The sequence below is a fragment of the Cervus canadensis genome, chromosome 5 (genome assembly GCF_019320065.1).
Source record: "Cervus canadensis isolate Bull #8, Minnesota chromosome 5, ASM1932006v1, whole genome shotgun sequence".
In the NCBI taxonomy this organism is placed as follows: Eukaryota; Metazoa; Chordata; class Mammalia; order Artiodactyla; family Cervidae; genus Cervus; species Cervus canadensis.
Window position 1 is genome coordinate 1,436,596 of NC_057390.1, and position 14,595 is coordinate 1,451,190.

General features: G+C 46.6%; 1 protein-coding gene across 11 annotated transcripts in view; it reads right to left on the minus strand.

The window, feature by feature from the left end:
- The window catches only part of ACOXL (acyl-CoA oxidase like), a 352,738-nt gene that overhangs the window by 242,495 nt on the left and 95,648 nt on the right, over positions 1-14,595 (minus strand). The gene's annotated exons all lie outside the window — the stretch shown is intronic.

The following is a 14,595-nucleotide window of genomic DNA, read 5'->3' on the forward strand; positions in this document are numbered from 1 at the left end:
ACTCTGTTGTGCAAGTGAAACTAACACAACAAGGTCAACCAACTATGCTCCAATAAAAATTAACTAAAAAAGAAAATAAATAAATAAAAAGAAGACACTAAAAGGTTTTCCTTCAGAACGAAAGTCTCCTTGGGGTCAGCCAACTCTCTCAGCTGGGAAGAGTGTCTTGGAACACAGGTTGGTGGCTCCTCCCCCCAACTCCTGGCCCCAAGTCCTACATCAGGTGTGAGAGATTGGGGTGGGGGAGGTTGAGGGACCAGCTGAGCAGAGCAGTGGTCTCTGAACTCATAACCCTGCACCAGACAGACAAGGGCCACTGCTCCCTCCTCTTCTCAAGGGATGAAAAGAAAACTTGGAAAATCCTGGTCCCTCCTGGATCACCTGAAGAGGGGTCCCCACTCCCCTGGGGTTGAGCAGGCTTTCTAGACCTCTGACGCACAGACAGCCCTTGTGGATGGCTTCTGTGATATCAACACACCACCTGAAGTCTCCTTAACATGCTTCCAGAAACCAACTCAGTTTTCACGTCAGTAAATTTATTTCAGATGGAAATTTTCTATCAGCATAGCCTGCCCTTCCAGCGCAAACATCATCATTTAATTTAATTTAATCATTTAATTACAAACAAACACGCCTCCCCAGAGGCTGAGGCTGGAACAAGGCTGTAAGCCATATGAGTCATCTCCAGGGACCACCTCCCCCCCCACATCCCCACCATGCAACAATATGGGCTTCCCATATTGGTTAAGAATACACCTGCCAAGCAGGAGACTCGGGTTTGATCTCTAGGTTGAGAAGATTCCCTGGAGGAGGAAATGGGATCCCACTCCAATATTCTTGCCTGGGAAATCCCATGGACAGAGGAGCCTGGCAGGCTACAGTCCATGGGGTCACAAAGAGTTGGACTAATCAACAACAACCATTCTCTCCTGATTTAATTTCTATGTTTAAACAAACAAGCAAAGAGATAAAATAGAACCAAACGATTTTCAGGGAATATTAGCTGGTATTTTGTCAACACAGAAGCCAACATAGCTCATGAGCCTCTTAATAACAGATCTGATCCCATCTCTGCTACTGGGTACTTGATGCCTGCCAGCCCTGAATACAGGAAGAGGAACGAATGCTCTGCCGACCTTGAGAAGCGCTCAGTCTCCCTCCACCTTGGGACTGTTCACATTTGAGACCAGACAGTTCTCTGTGGGGAGAGAGTGTCATGTGCCTTGTGGGGTAATCAGCAGCATCCTTGGCCATGGATGCCGCTGGTACCGCACCTCGTTATTGGATCAACCAGAAACATCACCAGATATCCCTGGGAAGTACAATCACCCCAGTGTAAAACCACTGGTCTTGGGGTGTAAATAAATAACCACACATGCGCCACAAAGTAGGAGACCAACATGGATGGGGATGAGGATGAGATGGCAACTTGCTCTCCAATGAGAAATGCTGTGGTCATCAGCAGACAACCTACACATGGGGACACGAAGCTCCTTCTGTGCCTCAAGCTCCATCACCCTCTCCACCCCCACAGGCTCCCAGGAGGCAGAGACTGTCTTTATAACAGAGCGAGCTGCTGCGACCAGCAGTCCCGTCTGCCTTATAAAAGACAGGGGAGTATAAATTTACATATTTACTTCTCTGCATGGCACTTGACGCTCTACCAACCTCAGCAGGAAACACGATCAAGTGATAAGACACCTCAGGAAGACAAAAAAAAAGCTGCCTTGGCACAATTCCTCTTGCACTGGGCCCACAGCAGATGGCACGCAGGAAGAGCCCCTTTAGGAGGAATCCTAGGTGCCCTGGAGGCCCATTCCCCTTTGCAATTTAGAGTCTGCAGAATGTTTTTGATGTCCAGGCAGTCTGAATCACAGAAGAGGCCAAAATGTCATTCATACACAACAGCTTCATAAACAAGTTACCTTGATGCCTCAAAGGAGGTGAACCTAGAACTTTCTGTGGCTAGCACAACAGTTTCAGGGTTACCTTTCACCAATCGAACTGTGCATTAAAGCTCGAGAAACAGGCACTTCCCTGGTGGTACAGTGGACAGGAATCCGTCTGCCAATGCTGGGGACACAAGTTCGATCCCTGGTCGGAGACGATCCTAAAAGCCTTGGCGGATGCTAAGGCCCTGTGCCACCACTACTGAGCCCCTGCTCTAGAACCCATGGGTGCTAAGTCACTTCAGTCATGTCTGACTCTTTGGGACCCTACTGACCACAGCCCACTGGGCTCTTCTGTCCATGGGATTCTCAAAGCAAGAACACCAGAGTGGGTTGCCATCCCCTCCTTCAGGCAATCTTCCCAACTCAGGGATGGAACCCATGTCTCTTTTGTCCCCCGCATTGGCAGGCGGGTTCTTTATCACTAGTGCCACCTGGACCCAGGAGCCCCAACTCCGGAAGCCTGTGTACCTAGAACCTCTGCTCCTCCACAAGGAGAAGCCCCCGCAACAGAACGAGGAGTAGCCACTGCTCCCTGACACTAGAGAAAAGTCTGCGGGTAGCGGCGAAGACCCAAAAATAAAACAAATAGGTTATCTAAAAAGGAGAAAGAAACAGGGTTAAGCTAAAATATATTAGCAAGGAAAAAAGGAAAAAAGAAACTTGAGAAGCACCCTTGAGGATGAAGGTGTGCGGAACCTCCAGCCCAGCTTGCAGGTCAAGCCACAGAGAAGCGCCGGCTGTGCCAGGCTCCTCGGAGCATCAGCCCGAACTAGAGCCCCAGGTCCTCCCCCACCTCACGGAAACACTGGCAGGGCCTTGGCAAACGCTGCTCCCATCAAACGGGTGATGCACGCCCATTGCCACGTGACCCGCTGGACCAGGGCATTAGGGCACTGATCAAAGAAACACATAGAAGATTCGGCATGTCCCCTCACGCAGCAGGGCGGCCATAGGCACTGGCCTGCTTAGTAGCCCCAAGCCGGGCAGAACAATTGTTTCTCTGAGAATGATGAAAATCCTGCCACTGGACTTTATCCAGCTCGCTTCTCTGTGAAGAAGGCGCCCCATTCACTGGGTGCCGGGTCCCCTGCCCGCCATCCAGAGCAATCAACCAAGTGGGAGTTAGGGTAACCCCTGCCACACTCGCCCGGGCGGCTGGGGGTGGAATACAGAGCTGTCTTCTCACCACTTTCTCCCCGGCAAGATGTAGAAGCAGCTGCAGCCCATATCCCGGGTCTCCGGGGAGAGGCCAGCCGGCCGAGGAGTTTTGCAGATGGATGAGGTGAGCAGCGCCTCTCGGAACGTGACCCCAGGCACCTGCACTGGGGCCTCCGTTCCCCGATGGAGGGAGCCAGCCCGGCCCAGCGTGTCATCCCAGCATCCCTTGGTGGACAGGGGGCCCGGGGGTGAAGAGCTAGCACCAGGCAACCCTGGGGCCCCTCCGGTGCTCCCTGCCCTGGCAGCAGCCTTGCGGGGGAAGAATGAGGTCAAATCAAACTGCTGCCTGCTGAGCCACCCCCACTGAGAGGATCTCGCTCCATCCAGCACCTTTTGACCTGAAATGCCCACGGGGACTTGCCTGGTGGTGCAGTGGATAGGAACCCGCCTGCCAGAGCAGGAGACATGGGTTCACTCCCTGATCCAGGAAGATCCCACATGCCATGCAGCAACTAAGCCTGTGCCCCAAAACTACTGAGCCTGCGCTCTGGAGCCCAGGTGCCTTAATTACTCAAGCCCACATGCCCTAGAGCCCATGTTCCACAACAGGAAAAGCCACAGCAATGAGAAGCCTGCACACCCCCATGAAGAGTGGCCCCTGCTCACCGTAACTAGAGAAAACCTTTGCAAAGCAATGAAGATGCAGGGCAGTCAAACAATAAATTTTTAAAAATTTTTTAAATAAGAAGTTCAAGGCCGACAGAAGTCCTGACCACATCTGTGAAACAGCTCCAAGAGATCAGCCAGTTAAACTGCATCTTGTTAGAGGTGTCCACTCTCCTCACTGCAGATGGTGAAGGGAACAAAATAAGGGAATGGATGCCTCATTTTGAGCCTACAAAAGGTAGCCTAAACCCAAAGGCAGAGCCCCTGAGACCACAGCCCGAAGAGGTGGAAGCAGGACTGTCCCCGCGGCCCCAGGCTCCGTGGCCTCAGCGCTGGGAGGGTCCTGGGCTCTCTCCAGCCATGACTCTCTAGTTCAACGCGAAATTCACACATTCTCGGAGTTACAGTTCTATGAGGGTTTTTTTTTTTTTCCACTGAAAACATATTTACTTAGGTACAGATTTTTACCATATATCACGTGAGGAAAACTTTAGTTAAGAAAATTAGTCTGCAAAGTCCTAAAAACTTTTTCATAAAATCCACCTCTACTAAATTGAGTTTTTATCCTGGACTCACTGTTCTCCAACACATTATTCTCCGTTTCATTCAAGTTGGTTGGTGATGCAGCATTTCTTAGAAGATCCCGCTTCTGTTGTCTCCAAGGTTTGTCTTCTGAGTCTCTGATAACCATTCTGAAAGTTGTGAGGCTGGAGCTTTTTTCTATTTGAAAGCTCATAGTTTTAGTTTTTTTATCAGTTGAATTAAATTTTGCTGAAACTGAAGCAGCTTCTGTTCAAAAACAACAGGAAGTTTTTAAACAAATTGATGTTTCAATACTGTAACAATATCTTGTGTGATGCACGAATTTGGTCATTCTAGCCCCTCTTTACAATTTGCTTTATCTATTTCGATGGAAATAGTTCTGAGGTTTGACAAACATGTACAGTCTTGCAACTGCCACCAAAATTTAGATTATTATGTCTATCACCCCCACCAAAAATCCCTCATGTCGCCTTCTCAGCCCCACCCTCAGCCATGACAACCACTGACCTGTTTTCTTCCCCTGTGTGTGTGTGAGTGCTCAGTCGCGCAATCATGTCCCACTCTTTGCAGCCCCAAGGACTGTAGCCCACCAGGTTCCTCTGTCCATGAGATTTCCCATGCAAGTATACTGGAGTGGGTTGCCATTTCCTTCTCCAGGGGATCTTCCTGATCCAGGGATCGAACCCACATCTCCTGCATTGGCAGGTAGATTCTTGACCTCTGAGCCACCTCGGAAGCCCTTTCTTCCCTATAGTGCTCCCTTTCTCAGAATGTCATACAAATGGAATCATACAGTTTGTGCTTTCAAATCTGGCTTCTTTCATTCCGTGGGGTGCCTTTTTACTACTGAGTCATATTTCAGGTACAGACGTGCCAGTGAAATATGGGATGTAGAAGTTTGTTTATCCAACTTCCTGGGTGAAGGACAGTAAAGACTGTTTTCCATGTGCGGCTATTGTCAATAGAGATGCTGTGGACATTTGCATGTAAGTCTTGGTGAGGGTAAATGTTTTCACTTCTCTTGTCTTGGTGCAATCTGGGAGTAGAGTCACTAGGTCATACAGTAAGGTAATTGTTAATGTTTCCCTGGTGGCTCAGACGGTAAAGAATCTGCCTGCAATGCAGGACACCCAGGTTCGATCCCTGGGTCGGGAAGATCCCCTGGAGGAGGAACCCACTCCAGTTGCCATTCTTGCCTGGAGAATTCCAAAGAGAGAGGAGCCTGGCAGGCTATGGAGTCCCAAACAGGCGGACATGACTGAGCAACTAACTATGAGAAACTACCGAAGTGTTTTCCAAAATTGCCACACCATCTTGCCTTCCCACCAGCAGAGGATGAGAGTTGCTGTTTCTCCAGGTCCTCATCAGCACGTGCATGTCTTCAGGGTTTCTGCGTTTTGTCTTTTATCCTTGCGCTTGGGTTTTGTATTTAAGCCGTTCTGATATACATATAATGGCATCTCATCGTGTGCTTAATTTGCATTTCCTTAATGACTAATGATGCTGAACTCTTCATAGGCTGACTGGCCATCTGCAGCTGTTCTGTGGTCAAGTATATCAGTTCAAGAATTTTTGCCCACTTATTAAATTGCTTTTCTGTCAGACACTTGTGAAAGTTCTACATGTATTCTGGATGCAAGTCCTTTATCAGATAAGTGTTTTGAAAATATTTTCTTATGGTTTGTTTTTCTTTTAGTTCCTTAGCAGTGGTTTTTCACAGCACAGATGTTTTTAACTTTGATAAAATCCATTTTACCAACTTTTATAGTTTATGCTTTTTGTGTCTGAAGCAATCTTTGCCTGGCCCAAGGTCACAAAGATCTTCCTGCTATGTTTTCTTCTATAAAGTTTTTACTTATTGCTTTTACTTTAGGCTCATGACCCACTTTTGCTCATTGTTATACAAGTCGTAAGGAATAGGCTGAGACTTTCAGGTTTTGATTTTTCTTTCTTTGTTGGGTTACCTTGGCACTTTTGTGCCAATCAGTTGATCATTTATGTGTGGGTCTACCTGTAGATGTTACTATGTTCCATTGACTTATATACCTGTCTTTCACCAATACCACACTATCTCAACTACTGAAGCTTTAGGATAAGTCCTGAAGTCACGAAGTACAACTTTTCCAACTCTGTTCCTTTTCAAAATTGCTTTGGCTATTCTAAGTCTTTTGCCTTGATATGTAAATTTTGAATTAGCTGGTCATTTTTTTAATTAGCTTATCATTACACAAAACACTCTGCTTACGCTTCTATGTATTTATTTATTTTTGGCTGTGTCAGGTCTTAATAATCACATGCGGGCTTCTTTCCGATTGTGGTGTGTGGGTCCTCGAGTGCATGGGCTATGCAGTTGTGGCCAATGGGCTCAGTAGCCCCGCGGCAGGGGGGATCTTAGTTTCCCGACCAGGGACTGAACCCACGTCTCCTGCATTGGAAGGAGGACTCTTAACCACTGGACCATCAGGGAAGTTCCATTTGTTTATGTTTCTACATTTTCATTTGAGCTGTGTTGATCAATTTAAGTTGGGTGCCTTATCTTCTTGAAAGTAAAAGACTGGTCATCTCTCAGAAATAGCGTAAGAGAAAGACCAGCCAGTCCCTCCCAGACCACCCACACAGAATGGCTTTGCCAAATGGCCTTGGCTGTAAGGGCTGGGCTGTGGTGCTCACACATTCTGATCTGGAGGGGCACGTGCTGGGGGAAGAAGAAGGCAATCTGCCTCTCCAGCCTGCTACCTGAGACGGGAAGGAAAAGACCAAAAAGGAAAAGCTCTGAGAAGCAGCCCTGAGACCTACAACAGGAAGGAATATGGCTCCTTGACAAATCAGGGAAGAGGAGATAACATGGAAGGGGCCACTGGAGGGTGCAGAGGAGTTCACTGCTGCAAGACAGAAAGAAAGTTAATTCTTCAAAGGAAGATGCCAGAGCAAGGGATGAAGGAGGCAGGAAGCTCACGGCGGCTAAGTAGCAGGAGACGGAGGCTGGGGACGAGGTCTGGAATCCCCTGCTAAGGGTCAGGCGATTCCGTATGCTACTCCACATGAGGAGGCCCATGGAGGTTCCTGAGTGGGAACAGCACTACAGGTCTGCATTTGAGAAAGATCTTTTGGGTGGCAGGCAAAATATTCCCCTAAAGATCACTTTGTGGAGGTGGCAACAGATATGTGATGAGTAGGTTTGACTGGGGAGATGGCCAGGATCCTGGACCAGAAGATCCCTAGAAGACAAAGGCACCACCTGGATACCAGACAAGAGATTAAAAGGGGATGGAGAATCAAAAACTGAGCAGAAGACATACCGATGGCCAACAGGCACATGAAAAGATGCTCAATAGTGCTAATCATGAGAGACATGCAAATAAAAGTGCTACTGCTGCTGCTAAGTCACTTCAGTTGTGTCTGACTCTGTGTGATCCCATAGATGGCAGCCCACCAGGCTCCCCCGTCCCTGGGATTCCCCAGGCAAGAACACTGGAGTGGGTTGCCATTTCCTTCTCCAATGTGTGAAAGTGAAGTCGCTCAGTCGTGTCCAACTCTTAGCGACACCATGGACCGCAGCCTACCAGGCTCCTCCATCCATGGGATTTTCCAGGCAAGAGTACTGGAGTGGGGTGCCATTGCCTTCTCCGAAATAAAAGCTACAGTGAGGCATTCCTTCACACCAGTCAGAATGGCCATTATCCAAAAGTCTACAGATAACAGATGCTGGAGAGGGTGTGAAGAAAAGGGAATCCTCCAACACTGTTGATGGGAATGCACATCAGTGCAGCCGCTGTGTAGAACAGTACGGACGTTTCTCAAAAAAGCTAAACCAGAGTTACCATATGACCTAGCAATCCCACTCCTGGGCATGTATTTGGAAAAGACGAAATCTTTAATTTGAAAAGATACATGTTCACTGACAATAAAGAAGACACAGAAGCAATCTAAGTGTCCATTGACAGAGGAATGGATGAAGAAGATGTGGCGTGTATATATATACAACGGGATATTGTGTGTCTTAGTCACTCACTTGTGTTTGACTCTTTGCGACCCCAGGGCTGTAGCCCACCAGGCTCCTTGGTCCATGGGATTCTTCAGGCAAGAATACTGGAGTGGGTTGCCATTCCTTTCTCCAGGAGATCTTCCTGACCCAGGGATCAAACCCAGGTCTTCTGCATTGCAGGTGGACTCTACCGACTAAGTCATCAAGGAAGCCCAGAAATAGAACATTACTCAACCATTTAAAAAGGAATGAAACGATGCCATTTGCAACAACATGGATCGACCCAGAGGTGATCACACTAAGTGAAGTCAGTCAAACAGAGAGGGGCAAATATATGATACCACTTATATGTAGAATCTTAGAAGAATGATACAAATGAGCTTATTTACAAATCAGAAACAGACTCACAGACATAGAAAACAAATCTGTGGTCACCATAGGGAAAAGGGGGTGGCAGAGGGATAGATTGTGAGTTTGGGATCAGCAAATACACACTACTATACACAAAATAGATAAACAACAAGGAAGCACTGCATAGAACAGGGAACTATATTCAGTATCTTGTAATAACCTACAACCGAAAAGAATCTGAGAAAGTATGTATATGTATTCTGGAGCACAATCGCTTGGCTGTACGCCATAAACTAACACAACACTGTAAATCGACTACATTTCAATTTTTAAACAGGGTGGGGATGGAGAGGAACATGCATCTACTCCTTACTCCCCCGGACCTTGAAAAGCATCTACCTCTCACCAGGTATATCCACAACCCCCTGCCAAGTTCAGCTGTACAACCCAGGCCCCCAGCATCCTCACTCAGAGCATCTAACTCAGACACGCTGTGAATATTCATATGCTGCTCTTCAGGGGGCAATCTTTTGTGCTAAGTTTATCTAAAGAAGGACGCTGAAGCCGCAGCTGGTGCTCTGGGACCGCATAGAGGGGTAGGTTGGGGAGGAAGGGGGGTTTCAGGGTGGGGGGAAATGTGTGTGTACCTATTGCCGATTTTATGTTGATGTGTGGCAGAAACCATCACAATACTGTAAAGTAATTGTCCTCCAATTAAAATAAATAAATTAGTTTTTTAAAAAAAGAACGCAACCTTCCAAACGATGGCATTGCTTTTAAGATTATACCATGGGCGCTGGATAAATTTCTTGGCAACCTTGAGTATAAATCTAGTTGGAGCCTCAGTGTGAACTCTGAAAAACAGACAGATGGAACAGTCAGCCAGAGAGCCCGTGACAGGAACAACTATTCCCTGGAAGGGGAAAAAAGGCCAGAAAGGCATCTCTGTTTATTTTTACAAAATGTGGAGAATGAGCGTCTCCACGAGATCAAACCCGCTCCAGATGGGAGTCACTAGGTGTTTGAAATCAGTGTCCAGTGGGGCTGAGGGCCCTGTTTCGCTCTTCTCCCCGCTTTGCATCTCAAGATGAGATGTTCATGGGTGCAGGCTGTCCATTCAATGACCATTCTGCTTCATCTACGAACTTCAAACTCTTCTTCTAATCTAAATCAGAACACAAAAGTACACGACTCCTTCACTTCCTGCTTGGCACCCGTGGGCTCATTCAAAACCAATACCTGAAGGCAGTCTGGGAATAATCTGCAATCAGGGTGTCTGCCTTTTCTGTGAGAGGCCACGCCCACCTCAGTCCAGCTCCGAACTGATCAAGCTGCCAACTCGCCCACCCTCTGGGACTAATCACAATCAAGTCTCCCATTCTCCCTGCCCTCGCCAGCCATCAGGGGACCTGAAAGGCTTTTAGGGGGTTGGTACCTTCAACTCTAAGATTAGGCTTAGAGCACAGGCCTGAATGGAGTACTGATTCTATCAAAGAAATTGATAGAAAGAAGTCAGCTGTGAAAATGATGCACCTTTGGTGGTGGTTTGGTGTCTAAGTCGTGTCTGCCTCTCTGTGACCCCATGGACTGGAGGTCCGCCAGGCTCCTCTGTCCATGGGATTTCCCAGGCAAGGATACAGGAGTGGGTTGTCATTTCCTTCTCCAGGGGATCTTCCCGACCCAGGGGTGGAACCCATGTCTCCTGCATTGCAGACGATTCTTTACCACTGAGCCACCAGGGAAGCCCTATTTTTTAGTCTGCATCTAAAAGTCAAAACTCTGTGGCTTTCCATTTAACTAAAACAAGACAAATGAAAACTTCCCTTCCTTCCTCATTTATTTCTTTATATTGAAGTAATAGTTGATTTACAATGTTGTGTTGGTTTCTGGTGCATGGCAAAGCAATTCATATATATGTGTGTATAAACATTCTTCTTCATATTCCTTTCTATTATTGTTTATTTCCGGATATTGAATATAGCTTTCCTGTGCTATCAGTAGAAGCTTGTTGTTTATCTGTTTTATGCACAGCAGTTTGCCTCTGCTAAATGCAAACTCCTAGTTTATCCCTCCCTTACCCCATTACCCCTTTGGTGACCACAAGTCTGTTCTCTGTATCCATGAATCTGCTTCTGCTTTGTAAATAAGTTCACTTGTGCCATATTTTAGAGTCCACAAAGAAGTTATATCATACGGTATTTGTCTCTGTCTGACTGACTTCACTTAGTATGATCATCTCTAGATCCAGCCACCCCTTCTCATTTATTTAAAAATGACAAAACATTAAAACAAAACAAAATAATTCTGTCGGGGGTCACTTTGCTGCTCTCATACCATATTTTCATGAGCCTTTCTTAGAAATATGGTCATGAGCGCCACGTGCAAAACCTCCCTGCTGCTGGTACACGCGAGCTCTCCATCGTATCAGAGGATGAGAGCCAAAGGCGAGTGGACCCCTCTTGAGCCCGGTTCACCTTGGCCCAGGGGTTCCCGCCAGGAGGGAGCAGGCGTCCTCAGGCTGCTGCCCTGTGACAGGCAGGAAGAACAGCTGAACTCTCTTTCAGTCTTGCAGAAAAAGAAAAAACAAAACACCCACACAGGGGGAACAATTCCCCCACTGCGTGGGCGGCGGGGCCCCTGAGCTGTTATCTGCAAAGGGCACTTCTGGGGGTTACCCAGCTGCTACTGCGGTGTGGATTCCACCCGAAAACCTCAAGCCAAACAGTGGGGAGTGAGCAGCAAGACACAAGTTTCCACTCTGTGAAAATGCCATGACTTTACACAAATAAACTAAAACGCCATGACAATAAATGAAATGAGCACCGGATCTGCTGTCAAAGGCACAGTTGGTCACAGCTTTTGCTCTTCCTTGCTCGGTACATCTATATGGTAGGAATATGATGATGTCACTTTCCACCCTCCCAGCTCCTCAGCCCTCTATCCTACGCCACATCACACACACACACACACACACACACACACACACGGACACGCATGCACTCCTATACCACACACACAGGTCTAGAGTAACAGGTGTAGCAAGAGTTCGAAGCTGAACGATGCCTGGGGCAGAAGTGGGGATGGTCGGGGTGTTGTATGTATCAGTGTAGAGCTGGGGGTAGGGTTGAGGGGTCCTAACTCTGAACACTGTGCAAGGTATTAATAACGAGAGATCTGAGAACCAAGTCACCAGTGCAGATGCACAGAAACAAAACCAGCATCCTTTGAGCCTCAAGCCCCTTTCTCGCCACACAAGAGCCCCTCTGGCTCCAGGCAGCTCTGCCCCCATGTGTCTGCAGCAGCCTAAGAGGTTCTGCCCGCTCACAGGGTTATCGGATTTTGGCGGGTCCTTCCCCTCCCACATTCAAATCCTTTAAAGCCCCCTCGCCTGTTCCTCTTCATACTGAGGAACGTCCTCCCGAAAGCAGCCTCTTGGAACTATGTTTGCCTCCTCCCTCCCCGTCTATCTCACCTCCATCCACTGAGGTTGTCTGCTAGGGTTTCTCTTCCACCTCGCTTGGCCCTGGCTCTCCTGTTGTGTTTGTGTGTGATCAGCCTCTCAGTCGTGTCCAACTCTTTGGGACCCCAAGGACTGTAGCCTGCCAGGCTCCTCTGTCCATGGAATTTTTCAGGCAAGAATACTGGAGTCAGTTGCCATTTCCCACTCCAGGGAGATCTTCTCGACCCAGGGATCGAACCCACGTCTTCTGCATTGGCAGGTGGCTTCTTTACCACTGAGCCATGTGGGAAGCCCCCATATGGCTCTCCCGTTAGAATTCTGGAAAGAGACCTGGTTATTAGAACCTAAAGTCCCAAACCTTGTTTCCCAAAATATCCCTATCCACACAAGAAAGACAAAGGAAAATCTCAATTCTGTCATCTGGGTTCTGGGCAAATGCAACAAGAGAAATGGAAATCATTTCCCAACAGCAACTGTGAGCTCCTGAAGTGACCAAGAACTGTGCAGACACAAGCTACAGCCCCATGAACATATGTGTGTGTGCAGCTGGGTCACTTTGCTATGCTTTGGGGACTAACATGACACTGTCAAACTATAAAATAAAACAAAACTTAAATTGAAAATAAGATAAACTACAAGGATATATTCTACAACACAAGGAATATAGCCAATATTTTATAATAACTATAAATGGAGTATAACCTTTAAAAATTATGAAACACTATTTTGTACACCTGTAACTTACATAATATTGTACAACAACTACACTTCGATTAAAAAGATAAAAACAAAAAATGTAAAAAAAATTAAAATTAAAAAAGTAGTAAACAGGAAAACAGTACAGAAGCTCTTCAACAGTCTAAAAATAAAATGACCATATGACCCACCAATTCCACCCAAAAGAATAGAAAGCAAAGTTTCAAAGAGGTATTTGTACTCCCATACAAAAAAATGAATTTAGTTGCAAGATAGAAATAAGATTCAAACATAGAAAACAAACTTATGGTTACCAAAGCAGGGGAGAGATAAATTAAGAATGTGGGATTGGCAGATACAAACTACTATACATAAAATAGATAGCCAACAAAGTCCTACTGTATAGCACAAGGAAGTATACTCAGTACCTTGTAATAACCTATAGTGGAAAAGAATCTGAAAAAGAAATATATAAACATATGTATATATAATTGAGTCAATTTGTTGTATACTTGAAACTAACATTGTAAATTAAGCACACTTCAATAAGCAAATAAATATATAAATAAAATGGCAAAATCTATCTTAGATATAATTTACACACATTAAAAAAAAAGTGATCAACAAAAGGATAGAAGTTTCAAGTACTCTAAATAAGCTGGTTGGATTTTTAAAGAAAGGATTCAACCAGAAACCCACTCCCTTCATCACCCTCCACCTCCAGAGGACGGAGGTGGATAACAGAGCCAGTGGCTGGAGGACAGCAGAAGAGACATCACCAGGCAACACGGTGACCTGCAGGCATCTGGGAGGGAAGGCTGGTCCCTTCTGTGCCCACTGGCCCCAGAGACAGGACAGAGGCAATGGGGCAAGAGGCAGGTGGTGCAGCCTCAACCTCCAACCCCCTGAAGATGTGACAGGGAAGAGCAAATCTGACTCCATATTGGATGTTTCTTTTACTTTCACTTTTGTATCCTGCTGCTTTTGCTACAAGTTAATCATTAAAAGAATGTTGCTTGTAGCCTGAAATATACAGGGTGGACCATTTTTAAGGCTCTGACCTTTAAAGGTGTAACACTTCCCCATTCCTACAGAGATAAGAAGTCACAGAGCAGAGAATAACCATTTGTCTTGTTGGAGGTCCACAGGAACACTGTGCCCTGACCTACATGGACAGCTGCAACAACAAAGGGTTCCAGCACCAAGAAGCTTGTAAACACCAGCCACCACCGCCCTCCAGCCCGGGGTCCTTTTAGTATTAAAGAAGACTGAACTGTGACCAGGGTAAATGACTCTTGGGGCCACCAGTCCACCACCTTGGCAGTCTGCTGGCTTTCTGAACTCAGTCACTGTCCCATGCCCAACACTGGTCTCAACTGACTGGCCTGTCATTGAGTAGCAACACGGATGTGCTTACTGCCTCTCCGCTGGGCCGTGTCTTAATTAATTCAGCATCTTAATACATTTTGATGCATGCAAAGGGGAAAGGTTAATACAAGAACAAGAAACAAATGTTTTTGATAAACATGATGCATGTTTATCACATGCATCACAAAACAAAACAAAAAGAGGGACTTGATTCATTCTCAGATGGACCCAAGGCAGGAGTCGGACAGCTCTGCAATGAGGGGGCAAGGACTTCATTAAGAAGCCCTCACCTGGCTTTCTGGCCTCATCTCTCATGCAGGACACCCCTGTCTCCAGTGCTCACCCTTAGAATCCACTACCAGAAGTCACCTCTGTATCCCAGCCCTAGGACATTACATTTTTGGTTTTGAAAGAAA